Source organism: Ictalurus punctatus, chromosome 21 (genome assembly GCF_001660625.3).
Source record: "Ictalurus punctatus breed USDA103 chromosome 21, Coco_2.0, whole genome shotgun sequence".
Lineage (NCBI taxonomy): Eukaryota > Metazoa > Chordata > Actinopteri > Siluriformes > Ictaluridae > Ictalurus > Ictalurus punctatus.
In genome coordinates this window covers 11,620,001-11,632,500 of record NC_030436.2, presented here as the reverse complement: position 1 = coordinate 11,632,500, position 12,500 = coordinate 11,620,001, and the positions used below count along the sequence as shown (strand labels likewise).

The 12,500-nt window shown below is 38.5% G+C and overlaps 1 protein-coding gene across 2 annotated transcripts in view; it reads left to right on the top strand.

Moving 5' to 3' along the window:
* Window positions 1-1,681: 1,681 nt before the first annotated feature.
* rargb (retinoic acid receptor, gamma b) overlaps window positions 1,682-12,500 on the top strand; it is a 38,957-nt gene continuing 28,138 nt past the window's right edge. The window contains exons 1-2 of one of the 2 annotated variants that reach the window (XM_053674021.1): window positions 1,682-1,771; window positions 3,899-4,038. The gene's annotated coding sequence lies outside the window, so the exon portion shown is untranslated. The remainder of the gene's footprint in view (window positions 1,772-3,898; window positions 4,039-12,500) is intronic. The other variant, XM_053674022.1, reaches the window with a different exon arrangement.

Sequence of the window (12,500 nt, the reverse complement as noted above, 5' to 3'; positions counted from 1 at the left end):
ATTTTCCCTCTGAGACCCGGAATCACACACATCCGTGTGTTTATACATGCTGAGGGCTAATGAGGACTTCTGTGTGTGTGTGTGTGTGTGTGTGTGTGTGTGTGTGTGTGTGTGTGTGTGTGAGAACATGTTTTATGGCATTAATCGAAGAGTTGGTGAAATTCTTATACATACACACATTTTCCAGTATGTAGTTTTTTCAGGACCTACTTTAGTTAATTTAATGAACATCAAAATTCATCTTGCTTCAGTTTAGAAAAATAAAAGATTTTTCCAGGAAATAAAGGAAGGGCTGATTTAGACCAGGCCTGTTAAAAGAAAAGAGGAGTGAGTGAAGGAGGAGGAGTGAGTGAGTGAGTGAGTGAGTGAAGCAGGAGGAGGAGTGAGTGAAAGAGGAGTGAGTGAAGGAGGAGGAGTCAGTGAGTGAAGGAGGAGAAGTAAGTGAGGGAGGAGTGAGTGAGTGAAGGAGAAGGAGTGAAAGGAGGAGGAGGAGTGAGTGAAGGAGGAGGAGTCAGTGAGTGGAAGAGGAGTCAGTGAGTGAAGGAGGAGGAGTGAGTGAGGGAGGAGGAGTGAGTGAAGGAGGAGTGAGTGAGTGAAGGAGGAGGAGGAGTGAGTGAAGGAGGAGTGAGTGCAGGAGGAGGAGTAAGTGAGTGAAGGAGGAAGAGTGAGTGAATGAAGGAGGAGGAGGAGTGAGTGAAGGAGCAGGAGGAGTATGTGAATGAAGAGAAGGAGTGAGTGAAGGAGCAGGAGGAGTGAGTGAATGAAGGAGGAGGAGGAGTGAGTAAGTGAAGGAGCAGGAGGAGTGAGTGAATGAAAGAGGAGGAGTGAATGAAGGAGGAGGAGTGAGTGAAGGAGGAGGAGGAGTGAGTGAAGGAGGAGGAGTGAATGAAGGAGGAGGAGGAGTGAGTGAAGGAGGAGGAGGTGTGAGTGAGTGAATGAGGAGGAGTGAGTGAAGGAGGAGGAGTGAGTGAAGGAGGATGAGTGAGTGAGTGAAGGAGGATGAGTGAGTGAGTGAAGGAGGAGGAGTGAGTGAGTGAAGGAGGAGGAGGAGTGAAGGAGGAGGAGTGAGTGAAGGAGGAGGAGGAGTGAGTGAAGGAGGATGAGTGAGTGAGTGAAGGAGGAGGAGGAGTGAGTAAGTGAAGGAGGAGGAGTGAGTGAAGGAGGAGGAGTGAGTGAAGGAGGAGGAGGAGTGAGTGAAGGAGGATGAGTGAGTGAGTGAAGGAGGATGAGGAGTGAGTAAGTGAAGGAGGAGGAGTGAGTGAAGGAGGAGGAGTGAGTGAAGGAGGAGGAGTGAGTGAAGGAGGAGGAGGAGTGAGTGAAGGAGGATGAGTGAGTGAGTGAAGGAGGAGGAGTGAGTGAAGGAGGAGGAGTGAGTGAGTGAAGGAGGAGGAGGTATGAGTGAGTGAATGAGGAGGAGTGAATGAAGGAGGAGGAGGAGTGAATGAAGGAGGAGGAGGAGTGAGTGAAGGAGGAGGAGGTGTGAGTGAGTGAATGAGGAGGAGTGAATGAAGGAGGAGGAGGAGTGAGTGAAGGAGGAGGAGGTGTGAGTGAGTGAATGAGGAGGAGTGAATGAAGGAGGAGGAGGAGTGAGTGAAGGAGGAGGAGGTGTGAGTGAGTGAATGAGGAGGAGTGAATGAAGGAGGAGGAGGAGTGAGTGAAGGAGGAGGAGTGAGGCTCTGTGTGTCTCTTTATCCATGTGTAGGCTAACTGACTCACACACTGCCTCTCTCCACTCGTCCTCTCCTTCATCCCTCCGTCTCCCTGTTGCTCGGTGAGTCTCTCTCTCTCTCTCTCTCTCTCTCTCTCTCTCTCTCTCTCTCTCTCTCTCTCTCTCTCACACACACACACACACTTAGATCTGTCTTCCACAAACTCTCCCTCTTACTCATACTGTGTGTGTGTGTGTGTAAAACAGTTAGCAATGGTACATAGTAAATAGTATTTGGTCACATTTGAATAGTCATGGATTGTGTGTGTGTGTGTGTGTGTGTGTGTGTGTGTGTGTGTGTGTAGCAGTTAGGCAGAATTTCATACTTACTGTCTGTTTTGAATACGCTTGTGTGTGCGCGTGTGTGCGTGTGTGCGCGTGTGTGTGCATGTGTGTTCATGTGAGTGTAGCAGTTAGGTACTTAAGGCAAAATTTCATACTGTCTGTTTTCAATACACTTGTGTGTGTGTGTCTGAGTGTGTGTGAGTGTGTGAGTGTGTCTGAGTGTGTGTGAGTGTGTGAGTGTGTCTGAGTGTGTGAGAGTGTGTGTGAGTGTGTGAGTGTGAGTGTGTGTGTAATGTACTTTGTATGATGTCATTGCTCACCTGAAAGCTGTACAGGCCTGTCTGCAATACCATACAGAACTACACTTGTGTGTGTGTGTGTGTGTGTGTGTGTGTGTGTGTGTGTGTGTGTGTGTGTGTATGTTGTATGAACTGAAGACAAAATCAGTAAGTACAGACAGACAGACAGACAGTGAGGGACAGGCAGACAGAGAGAGAGAGACAGAGAGACAGACAGAGAGAGAGAGACAGAGAGACAGACAGACAGAGATAGAGAGACAGTGAGAGAGAGCGACAGAGAGAAAGACAGAGAGAGAGAGAGACAGAGAGAGACAGACAGGGAAACAACATTTATTCTGTTTTAATTATTATTTTTTTGTCGCTTTTATCATAGCAACATCTCAAAACCGTTCAGCTGAAGATGAAAATAAAATTTTGTTTGGCGACTGAGTGAAATCCAATCCATCAGATTAGCATTATTAGCATATTAGCATGATTAGGATATTAGCGTTATTAGCATATTAGCATGATTAGGATATTAGCGTTATTAGCATATTAGCATGATTAGGATATTAGCGTTATTAGCATATTAGCATGATTAGGATATTAGCATTATCATCTGAGATAAGTAAGCTGCCTGAACATTCAGACATTTAAACACACAGCTGAGTTCAGATCACACTTTATTATTGTTGTGAGGTCTGCCTTTTATGGAGCTTTGTGGGCGTGGCTAAATGTAAATGAATACACTTCTCACACAAGTACGAAGAAAAAAATCTGCAAAATCTGGCATCTGTAGTTCAGTTTGGCCACGATGCTCAAAACTTCCAGTTTGTTTTCATTTACAATAATAAAGCTCAATAAAACTCATGATTTAAATATTTAGTTAAATATTTGTGGTCATTTTTAGCCTTTACTATGCATCCATATTTGTTAATATTTATTATTATTGTTGTTGTTATTATTTTGCACTTTATTTTTTATTCAGGTGTAAACGTAGAAAAGTAGGAAATGTCCATAAGCAGGTCAATTGAGAACATTTACATAATGCAAATATTAAAATGAGCTAATTTGTATATTGGGGATATCTTGAGAGAGAGAGAGAGAGAGAGAGAGTATCCGCTTTCTTACTGGATGTGTTTGTTGGTGTTAATTTAGTGTGTGTGTGTGTGTGTGTGTGTGTGTAGACTTATGCAGGTATATGCACACATAATTACAAATTGTGCATCACTTAAAGGTGTTAGATTATTACCAAACTAAACAAGCTTAAATAACGAAATGACAATAAAAGTTATTGAATCTGTTTAAACTGAATTTATGTAAATTTAAAAGTGAAATGGTTTCATTTATAAAACTTCAGATCAAATTCCAGATTTTCCAAACGTCTTTTTAAATCTTTTTTTTTTTTTTTTAGTCTTTATTAAAGCTATTATTACGGCTCCTGTTTAAACCAGTGATACTGTATACTGTAAATCATTGTACTTAAAGCTTTAATTAAAAGCACGTCTGTAAATAGCGTGAGGGAGGAATAAAGGAGAGAAAACACACATGAAGGCACTGATAAAACCTGTCACACACTGAACACGCTGTGAATAAACTCATTTAGAAATCTGTCATGTCCGTCTAGACCGCAGTTTCCAAAAGCATCCCTCGCTCCATAGTCCCCTAAACACCATCAAGGACGCTAAACACCTGGATTAGGTGTGTAAAGGTGTGTAAAGGTGTGAGGTGACACTGGTGTAGACTGCAGACCGGTGAAAGCTGAGGGTAAGTTATAACATAATAATAATAATAATAACAATGCAATATTTATTTTAAATTCATTCATACTGGGGTTACGGTTAGAGTCAGGTTCAGGTGTAGCATAGCATTAATTAACTAAAGTAATAATTATGAACAGTGGGAGGTCCTCACAAGGATATCATGCTGAGAATGTGTGTAGGTCAGTACTTTGTTGTAAAGAAGAGTCGCTATTAAAGTGTCCTCACTTTTAGCGAGCTACAATATAAACAAAGTGACTGCATGATTGATTGCATGCTAGCAGTTAGCATACAAGATTAGCACCATGCTTAACCAAAACAAAAGAACACCCCTGTGACTTCCAACTCTGGATTCTTACTCTTTCTCGTGTTTAATAAAGTTCATAGTGCAGTGAGCACAATTTTTCTTCTTTTCTGACTCGAAAATAATTGAAAATTAAATTGAATTTAAAAATAACTAAAAAAATGTAAAAATATTTCTAAAATAAATCTTACTCACTGCAGCTTTAACTGGGTCTTTTACTCCACCTTTTCTGCTCAGAGTTTAAAAAATTTTTTTTTTAATGACAGCCGCTTTAGGCAAAAAATGTTGTCTTTCTCGTCTATGTCTCTCTTCACTCGTCTATCAACACTGAGCTCTTTTCATCACTCCTCTAAACACACACACACACACACACACACACACACACACACACACAGCGCTATACATTCCAACCGCAGACACACACTCCCACTGAGAGTATCATGTCTGTCTGTGTGAAGCGTCTCTGAGCTTCAGAAAGATGCTGAAGAAATTGCTTTGTTTTGTCTTTATTTATTTAAACATGGTTTTATTTCTATTGTTGTTTAAAATTTTTCTATAGATTATGAAATACGTTATGATATACACACACACATTATATATATATATATATATATATATATATATATATATATATATATATATATATATATATATATATATATATACATTCATGAAGAAATTGACTTTATAAATATAAATTCATCCACTCAGTCTTCTTTGAAGTCATTTTGAACAAGAGTTTGAAATATGTTCACATTATTTTTTTTAAAATCTTTGATTATAGCTAGCTATAGCACTAATAGCACTATTGTCCACTTAATTCGTCTCCTGAAGGTAGATGTGCGTGCAATCTAACTTCGAAGCACGTTAACAAATCTGACACAATTCACACGACTCAATTTGTATAACAAGTTGCAGAGGTTATTGGCAAATTGAAATGACGAATTTCTTATTATTCTATTCCATCATGTTAGACAATAACGTGAATAACTGAAGTCCCAACCAGAACACCTCCTAATGGCTGATTCAAGGTGACATCATAGTATCTTCCATCAACATACAGACAAAACTGTGTCGTTTTCTTTCTGTTTGTTTATTTGTTTTTAAACAGAAACCAAAATGAAAAATCAAAAGTTTAGCCAAGGCGAGGTTAAAATGATATAATAATAAAATACAAATATTTCCACGTCGTTTCGTCAAAATATACTTACGTTTGTTTTAGCGTACAATGTTCAGAGTATTTTACTGGCAGGAAAACATGATCAAAACTTTTGATTTTTCAGCATATTCAGTAGTTTTCTAGAATTTAGCCACAAGGAATTCCAATAGGTTCCACATTTACGTGTTTTATGAATAATTATGAATATGATAAAGATTCAGGTGTTAATGTTAGGAGATTCAGTTCTGCACATTTACAAACAGCAACATGACTTTTACCTAGAACACGAGAGAATCACGTGCATTTGTAAACATCTCATCAGTCCGAGTAACGGTTTTGTCATTATGTCTGCGGAAACGTTTGTTTGTTTGTTCTGATAGTGAACAGAATTAGAGGATTGTTTACAGCAAGAAGGTCACATGATGAAGCCGTCCACAAAAAAAGACTAAAATAAGAAAAGCAAAAAATAAGAATCCTTAATATAAGAACACGGCAACATTTTTTTCCCTTTGCTTTCTCCTTTTTCCCTTAAAAAGAGCCGTTATTTTACACGTGATTAAACACGTATCGTATGTGACACCCGTCGCAGCACTTAAAGATATTTACACACGCGTTCGAGCCACTTTTACGACATAACAGCCTTCATAAATTGGAGTTATCGTGCACCGGTCGGTGCTGAGCGAATCATAAACGTGGCATTTTTTTTGAGAGAGAAAAAGTTTTTGGGTTCCACTTTTACAATTTTAAGTTTATTAAAGTGTGTTTATTAATCAGAGCTGAAATTCAGCCTTATTAAATGCTGCTTCTTTTTATTTTCAAAACAAATTAAAACAAAATTTCACTAAATCCTAACAAATGTAAATATTTTTTCATTTTAAGTTTTTCAGGTAGTTCAGAGACACGTGTGTGAATGTTTAGAAGTTTTAGGAGGGGGAAAAAGAGTTCAGTAGGTGGCACCATTTTGGTATCTACTTGGAACCCTAGGATAGGGAAAACTTTGTTGTAAGGTTCTAGTTAAAACTTTTACATTGAGGCAAGCTGAGAAACCCTCAAGGGACCTAAGATGTCAACACAAGTACTTAGCTGAATCTTTTGCATTATGACCTCTGATTAAGGTTCTTTTTAGAATATCAATAAGTTTTGAGGTGGGACACTTTCCAAAGGGGTTCTACTCGAAACCTCTTCTGAAAGAGTTCTTTCTGAAATGCTGCTAGAACGTAGGTTCTAGTTGTCAGAACACTATGGGTTCCAGAAATTGTAGATCATCTACAGGATTTTGAAAAAGAAATAGTATTTTAAAGAATTACTATGGGATGCAAATAAAACTTTAGAGCAGAAAAGAAGATGATCTTTTAAAGGGTTCTTCAAGTACAAGTTGTTCTACATAGTACCTAGAACTGTGTAGTACTCTTTGCCAGGATTATGTGTGGTGTGTGTTCAGGTTTTGAGCTTTTTGTGAGGACCAATAATTATGTCCCTATAATTATGGGAATTTGTGACAGGCTTGACCTTATGGGGACGTCTGGCTGGTCCTTATAAAGGAGTGTGTGTATCATTTTTTTTTTTTTTTACCATATTCACCATGTGTTCAGAGAGTCCACATGAAAGTCCCTGTAATGCCTGTGTGTGTGTGTGTGTGTGTGTGTGTGTATGTGTGTTTTGTACACCAAACCCTTCAGTTTAAGGTTTGTACCCTCCCTAAAACCCTGATTTACTGCCCTTATTTTGTCAGTATGATTACTCGCCTTGAGCTCAGGCTTTTCCAGACACGTGTGTGTGTGTGTGTGTGTGTGTGTGTGTGTGTGTGTGTGTGTGTGTGTGTGTATGTGTGCGCATGTGTATGTGTGTTTGTTTTATAGCCGAGTTTCACTGTGTCATTTCTGTTGGACTGAAATCTGTGAAACTGAAGTCATTAGCGAGTGTAAAAGGTTCCTTTCTCTCACACCTGGCTGAAAGAGCGATTTGTCTCACCATGGTTCTGCTGTATGACATCATCGATTATCCGTCTCCGAGGTTCCGTCGTTTATAAAGAACCTGAAAAAACATCGGCATTCTGCCAATAAAGTTTCCCAAAGATTGTGTCATAATAAAAACAACAGTGACCATAAATTGTCTTTATACGCTGCATTTTAAAAAATAAACCTAGTTTCAGAGTGCTTCAGAGAGCAGTTATACAGTGGAGTGCAAAAGTTTGTACACCCTTAGGGGAAAAATGTAAGCACATTATGTTTCACATGTGTTCTGGTATCGGTCTGATATCATGCTCATTTATAATAATAATAATAATAATAATAATAATAATAATAATAATAATAATAACAATATTTTATTGATATAGCACCTTTCACTTTACTCACTTTACAATCCTTGCAATCAATGAATTTTAAACAACATTCAATAAAATAGCATACAAGAAAAGAGTATCTGATTTGAAGTATATAAAGCATTTACTCATATTCATTTAAAAGATCCTAATAATCCTAGTGTACATTATTGCACTAATGAACAAAAGACACTAAATAACAGCAATCTGGACACATTTCATGATTAAAGGGTTAGTTCACCCAGAAAATGAAAATTCTGTCATCAATTACTCACCCTCATGTCGTTCCAAAGCCATAAGAGTTTCGTTCATCTTCAGAACCCAAATGAAGAATTAAGATTTTTGGGTAAACTATCCCTTTAATATTCATAGTAAAGCAGACTTCTATCTGTGCTTTACAAGTAAAACATCTTAAACATAAAACACAGGAGTTCAAATGGTTGCACATGAAAAGCTCGGAAAGAGTGTGTTGTTCTTGCGATCATTCGAGGTACGGGAATGAGGGATTCTGACACACTGAAAACAAAAGAAATCAAAATAAATAAAATAAGAACCAACGCTTCTTCACTGCAGTCTGACTCCATCCAAGCTAAGTAATGTAGCTAGCTAATGCACTTCATTTACAATCAACTCCCTAAAGCTATACAAGAACAAGGCTAATCAGATATCGGATTTCACGGGTTCTAATTAAACCCCCAGAAACATAAATAGTTCAATAAAATGTTCCGTGACATCACTGATCGAGTTATACCGAACAGGTCATTTAGGTATTAATTACGTATTGTTATTGTTATTGTTTATTGAAGAATAAAAAAAACATCAGACTCGTACTCAGTGTGAAAACATGGCATTACTGGCAATGACATAAGCATCGTGATTATATAATCTTGGAAACCATTTATAAAAAGTTACCTTGTAACGTTTTATACAAAACCAACAGATGATTATTAGGTGTCCACCAATCCTGCGCTCACACCATCACCGATTTTTCATTTTTTGAACTCGCCCTACGTTGGCATGGTTTCAGTGATCTCCACACAAGCTAGCTAGCTAACGTCAAGTATATAAAACCACACATGACCTAAAAAAATGCAGGGAAACAGAATAAAGAAAATCACCATCGCTGTTCTGTTTCACTTAAATCAAACACTTAAAGTTTGTTGCAGCAGAGCGAGTCTTACTGATCGAATGAATACATGAAATCCTGGACATATCCAGCTGTTATGGAAAACTTTGTAGTTTGGCTAGAAATATGCAGCTGTAAGTAAAAATAAATGACTTCCAGATGATTTGTCGCACCGTGACGCTGCCGGCATAAATGCAGGTTTATGTTATGGTGATGTCCCCTCGTTAGCTGCTCAGAAATGTCCAGAAACACACAATTCCCCCATGACGCTAATTAATGAAGGTACAACAGCAACATCAACATTCGACCTCATAACGTTTCATTAAAAATGTGTCAGGGGAAACACTCACACACTCTGAGCCATATGGACGAAGCACAAGGTTAGTTTTTTTATGTATATGAACAACTAATTACACCGATGTCCTCACAAAACACCTTCCGCTCTGACTCACAGCAGGAATATCAAACAAGATGGCGAGCAATTTTTAAGGGCCGTGCTGGGAAACGTAAGAGCACACCTGGCCATGAGGAATAACACAGCTGTACTGCAGCAACATCTGTTAAAAAAAAGATAAAAGAAAACAATTTTATGTCATTATCGTGAACTTGAACTCACAATGTGCCACTGATGTTTGTAGAACAGTTTCAGAAATAAGTACTCAATAACATACACACAAAGAGATTTTATATATATATATATATATATATATATATATATATATATATATATATATATATATATATATATATATATATATATATGTGTGTGTGTGTGTGTGTGTGTGTGTGTGTGTGTGTGTGTGTGTTAGAGAGCAGAGCTGCAGAAACGGTACCAGGATGAAGTTCTGAAACCTGATGTTGGTCTAGTGAAAGCAAAACATTTTCTTTGCAGCTTTTTGTGGAAAAAATGAGCGTGCGAGTAAAAAAGGGACGTGGAAAAGAGCCGAGACATTAAGTAAAATAAAAAATAAAAAAAAAACTTTCAGTCTACCTCCAGATCTGAATACTCAGAACATGGAGAGTGTGTGTGTGTGTGTGTGTGTGTGTGTGTGTGTGTGTGTGTGTTGGGGGCAGCATCTATGTCTACAGTGAGCTCCAGAATTATTGGCACCCAAATAAACGGTTATAAAATACCTTTGTGGTTTATATTCTTAATCTCACTCTGAAAATATGAGAAAATTTCAACCTTGAATTTACGCAAATTTATTCTAAGCACTTTTTTTTTTTTTTTTTAATGTTCCCTATATTAGTGCACTACGTAGTGCTGATGACTCTCTAGTGTAGGGGATAAGCAGTAGGGGATGAAGGAAAGAGAGTATGGGATAGGTAGTAGGGGATAGAGAGTATGGAGTATGGGATGGCGAGTAGGGGACAGGGAGTATGGAGTAGGGGATAGAGAGTATGGAATATGGAGTAGCAGATATGGAGTAGGGAGTATGGGATAGGGATATGAGATTGGGAGTATGGGATAGGGAGTATGGAATATGGACTATCAGATATGGAGTAGGGAGTATGGGATATGGGATAGGGAGTATGGAATATGGAGTAGGGGATAGGGAGCATGGAATATGGACTAGCAGATATGGAGTAGGGAGTATGGGATATGGGATAGGGAGTATGGAATATGGAGTAGGGGATAGGGAGCATGGAATATGGACTAGCAGATATGGAGTAGGGAGTATGGGATATGGGATAGGGAGTATGGAACATGTAGTAGGGGATAGGGAGTATGGGATAGGGATATGGGATAGGGAGTATGGAATATGGAGTATGGGATAAGGAGTATAGGGGTTTGGGATAGGGAGTATGGGGAGTATGGGATAGAGAATATGAAGTAGGGGATAGGGGGTATGGGTACATGGGATAGGGAGTAGAAAGGTATGGGATAGGGAATATAGGGATAGGGAGTACAGGGATATGGAGTATAGGGATAGAGAATTGGGGATAGGAAATATGAAGTAGGGGATAGGGAGTATGGGTACATGAACACACACAGTGTATGTACAGTATATAAGAGCCTTATTAAGGCACAGTCTGCTCCTGTGTGTTTAAAAGGTACTGCAGAACTTCTTTTCATTTGACACCCAACGTGTTACTAATTAATGAGTAACCGCTTGCACGGTTGTGTTCTTTCCTACATAAAAGCGTAGTGCAAGAATAAATCCCATAATGCACCACAACATCTGGACACAACAATAGAAGAGGAAAAATAAAACAGAACATGTTAGCTATAAAGTGCTGTTAAACTTGAACTATCGTATCTCAAAGTGTACAGGAGAATAATCATTGTACTCACGATATCCCACAATGCACTGCAACATGTCCAGTGTCCTAGCAATGGCGGAAAATGCAGAGTCATAGCTGAGTGCAGCACTGTGTTATTATTAACCAGTCTTTAATCGATTGGGAAACAGGTTCAGGTGTTAATACTCAGGTCAGTGGGTGGCGCGAGTGCAGAGGCATTCTGGGATTTGGAGTATTAATATTAATATTAATATTAAATATAAGTATTAATATTAAGTAAGTAAATATTTATAAGCCTATTGTTCACAGGGTTTTTATTTTTTTTATTACTGCAATAAATATAATTAATAAATAAATACATTTTTCTGATAATTCAATGTACTGTCATCAATTATTAATGACTTATTTCTGGAAAATGGATCTTTTCTGTCGCGTTCGTTGTTAGCGGTGTATGTGTGTGTGTGAATGTGAGTCTGAAGTTAATCTGTGTTTGACTGTGTGTGTGTGTGTGTGTGTGTGTGTGTGTGTGTGTGTGTGCGCTGCGGTGAACAGCAGGATAACTTTTCCTTATTTCAGTTAACTTGGCGAAGTGATATGGAACTGTAATGTGGTCCAGACCTGACAGGAACTACTTTATCTGTCCATTTGCTGAAAAATAATTGCACGCCTCGGAACGTCTGTCAGCCAATCAGAATCGAGAATTCAACAGCACTGTTGTATAAATAGTTGTATATAGATGTAATTGGTACTGTATATTACTGTACTATACTCCTGTGTGTGTGTGTGTGTGTGTTTGTGCTTAATTTATATGCGTCATAATATAATGTGCCATGTTTTGTACGATGCTAAAGTGTTAGTTATAAGATATGTTATATATATGTTAGCTTCACCAACCTCATAAAATTTCTGTTTCGGTGGAATTTAACGAAGACATGTGGGATTACAGGATGAGGAGTGTAGTGGGCCACAAGTGTATGTTTATGTGTGTGTGTGTGTGTGTGTGTTTGTGTGTGGTTATTTCTGTGGTTTTATTTCAGTTCGAAAAGGTCAAAAACAACCAAAACAGTGGCCTAGTGGCCAGTAAACACATTCTCATTACAGAATACCCATAATACACTGCGATGTTTGAAGCCGAACGCTTGCGGTCTCTATGACGACCAGGACGTGTGGTTTGGGATGCGTCCGACGGCTGAATAACTAAAAGACTCGGAAGAAGTTTGGCATTATTACTCATCGCTCAGGGCCAAACTTCTCCATTTCCTTTATTTTCCATCTTATAACTGAATCAGAGTTCATCTCAAGGAAAATTATAT